Here is a 3,883-nt window from a genome sequence, read left to right on the forward strand (position 1 = left end):
CTCCTCTCATATGTCTTACTCTGTCCTTTTGACCCTAAGAATCCTTTTGACCTTAAGAATGATTTTTGAGCCTGAGAGTGGCGGGCAGACTTCAAGATAGGGGCAGTGACCAGCTTGCAGTGCTAGGTGTGTCCCACCTGGAGCAGGAGACCCTAAGAGCTGAAGGCAGAAATAACATCTCATGTTTTTCGGAGAGAGGGAGTCCACAAGATTCCTAACCCTACTCTCAAGTTTAGGCAACAACAGCACATGATTTGTATGTGGTTGTTATCTGCCCACATTGTTATTTAGAAAATGTCAGCTTTTTCCTCAACGGGGTCAAAAACTTGCCCAGACTAATACATTTCTGGCCACCTTGCCCAGTTCCTGCTCTGGTATGTTTCAGACCAAGTCTCCGGAGACTAGATTTGTTTTCCATTTCAGTATTTTGGGTGATAGGGTTGTGTCTTCGGGATTTGTTTTTTGTTTTTGGTGTTTTTTAAGTGGTTATTCCCCCCCCCCCCCCGGATTGTTTGGGTTTGGTTTGGTTTAAAAGGACTGTGAGGGAATTTAGGGAAAAGGTAAGTTTCCTGGGCCCTGACGTGGGACCAGGCACTTAGGTACTGCCTTTTTCACCCCAGTTGCAGTCCAGACCAGATTTAAATGGACAACAGGTGAAAACCCTGACAAAAGGTGCTGAGATAGGGGAAAAACAAACCAAGAGAACAGTTTTCATTTTGCAGGATTAAATCTACTCATTGCAAAGAGGCTGGGTAGTAAAAGTGAGCCAGAACAAAAGCCTAGTTATAAAGGAGTAGAGAAGATTGGAAGATCAGATGCCTCAGGGGTTGCTGAGACTCAAGCATACCAGAGTTGGGTACACCTGCTTTGGTGTGACCTACCTCCTGGCTCTCCCAAGGGAAAGAGCCAACACCAGGTGGAGAATGAACAGGTCTTAGCTAGAGACTGTTGAGCCTCCCTCTGCACCAAGGGAGTTGGGCACCAAAGAGATCTTTGGGTGAGCAGGCACTGATGGTGATGGTGGGAGAGCTCCCTTTCTCTGGCACTCTCTAACCTACCAGATTGATGGTAAGGAGGATAAGAGACCCAGGCCAGGGCTGGAGAAGGTGGCTTGGGTTCTGCCCTAGAGCCTTCCAGAACTTAAGTAGGAAATTGCGAAACAGGGCTACATTTTGAAAGAGAAAGTATGTGAAAAATGGTTCCTCCCTCGCCTGTTCCCTCTCCCGGAGCTTGGTGCGGGGAGGTGGGTGAGATGGATTCCTGGCTGGACTCAGTTTGGTGTTGGAAAGAGGGCACAGCCAAGCCCCCAAAGGCCCCTTAGGCCAGGCCATGGTCGGTGCCAGCCTTTGATTATTGATTATTGTTATTGGGATGTACTTTTTCCATCTGTTGAGCATCAGCCCATGGAGAAGGCCAGCTCCTTCCTCTGGCGGAGCTTTGTCTCCTGAAAGGTCTGTCTTCTGAGGGCTCCCTCTGCAACCCAATATGTACCATGGGCTGCTGATTAAATACTTGGAATGTCTTCAGGTCGAGCTAGGCCTGTCCATAAAATGGGAGGCGTTTTGGCAGTTCCAAGGCCGCTGGCACCCAGTCTTGGCACTGGCCTGGCTGTCTTCTTCAAGGAGCTGGGGTGGGCCTCCCGCCAGCGTGCTTCCCTGGGAAACATCGAAGTGAGTTAAAGTCAACAATGAGTTCATCTCCAAAAGGAATAAGCCGCAGCCTTCAGGGCAGGGGAACAGGAGGAGGGGGGAACAGGGATTTGGGACAGGGGAGGGGGTTAGGGGGTGCTGGAATAGCCAGACTAGATCCAAGTCTGTCAAGTGAACTGGCAGCTCAAGGAACAGCTACAGATGCTTTCCCAGGCCAACCCTGGCAGTCTCACTTGGCAAAGGTGGTGACAATGAGGGTGTCACAATCCCAGGGGCTATGGGAAGTGTCCACTCAAGGATTGAGCGCTAGAGCAAAACACTGAGATGGAAAGAGGCTGGGACAGTTGGGTTGAGGGATTAGTGCGAGCTCTGGATCTGCTGACCCCAGGTACATGAGGATGGCCAGTTGGGCAACTGAACGCCACTGTCTCATCCTGGAGGATTTAAAGGAGCAGGACTCAGTATCAAGGCCCAATGAAGAGCAGGCTCACGATTGCAGAACCCAGCATTTTCATTTAACCCAGCATTAAATTAACCCACAGTTAATGTTAACATCTGCCCCATCTGATTTCTCTCTGAGGGCTTTACATTTGGATAATGGTTCCTGATTTGAACCAATGTTTAGCTTCTGTGCTCTTGACTTCTCGGAGCAGGAGGGAACCACATCTTAGAGAGCACTGGACTACCCTTGACTCATGGTGACTAGGAGACCAGGGCAGTGCAGGTCCAAGGAAGAAGTCCCTGGGACTGGCCTGAAGCCAGAGCCACCTCTCTGTGGGCACCGGAGTGGAATCCTAGCCTCACCAGCCACATTGAGGGCTGGGCTCAGAGTGGAGGAAGGGTGGGTGGGAATGCCTGATAAATGGCCCTGCAGCTGCTTTTCCCAGGTTGAGATACATATAACCCATTTGGCTTAGATTTCGGATATGCCTTAGGGGCTCGGAGACTCTAGCAACAAGTGCCTTTGAATATATACTTGGCCTGTCTCCAAAGGGCAGGACCATTGCTGGTAGACTAGGCTTGATTTCTCACATGCCCTCACATTCATACTCACTGGCATTTTATTGTGTGAAGTATTTGCCTACCGCACATATTTACAATTCTTTTCCCGCCACCAAACCGACAAAATGTCCACAGATATTGCATCTCAATTTCTCACAAACATTCCCATGGTTTACCCTTCTCCTGTTCCCCCAATCCCCTTTTTCTCCCCCTTCCCAGATCTATTTCACCCTTCTGGTCCCTTCTGATTCCTTTCCATGTGGAGGGCTTGAGCATTTCTGCTCTCCCAGAGAGCTGTTACCACCCCATCCCTCCCATCACCATCCTTTGTCTTTCCCTTTCTGCTTTCCTTTAGATGTGCAGCCACAGGTCTTCGTAGCCATGGCTTGCCCAGTCCACATTTCCCCTGTATTGTCCAGTTGCTTTTGTCTTTGTTTTCACAGGTTCAGTGTTTGTTGAATGAAAAAAAAAAGAATGAATGCATGAAAAGTTCCTGCTTGAAAGGGTTTGTTTTCATATTGTCACTGAGATCAGAGTTATTGATATTGCATGTTGCTTTTTCCTTCTGGAAGGAAAAATGAGGCCAGCACCAAAATTTGTTAGGGAATTGGGGCAAAAACATCCTGACCTTCATCTTTTGTCATCTGTTCCCAACTGGTTGTGAGAGCCTAACTTTCCAGGATCACCTCCTGCCACTCCCATTCTCCACCCCATCTGCTCTTCTTCGAGCTAGAGCTGCTCACTGGTGCCCAGTAGGAGTGAACTTTTCCATTCCAGTGCCTTTGCCCAGGCTGAACCCTCTTCCTGCCTAAAATGCTTTTTTCCCTTCGATACAACTTCTACTCATATTTCACACCCAGATCAAATTGCTCGTCCTCTAGGTAGGAACTCCTTTCACCAGTAGTTGCTCCCCTCTCTGTGTTTCTATGGACTGTCCAAACACCTTTATCACAGCCTAGGCTGGTGTCCCCAGCTGAAAGTGAGCTCTTGAGAGCAGAGGCCATAGGAGTCATTACTGCATTCCTACCCTTTTTGAAGTCTCATGAGCCTATGGGTGCAGTTGGAGATAGCCTTATAATAATAATGGCAAGCTCTTAGATATTGCTTACACTATTCCAAGTCCTTTATATGTATTACCTCATCTACTCCTCAACTAGCTCTGTGGGGTGAATATCATTATTATGCCCATTTTACAGATGAGGGAACTGAGCTAAAAGAGGATAAGGGATGTG

Source organism: Tamandua tetradactyla, chromosome 2 (genome assembly GCF_023851605.1).
Source record: "Tamandua tetradactyla isolate mTamTet1 chromosome 2, mTamTet1.pri, whole genome shotgun sequence".
Taxonomy (NCBI): Eukaryota; Metazoa; Chordata; class Mammalia; order Pilosa; family Myrmecophagidae; genus Tamandua; species Tamandua tetradactyla.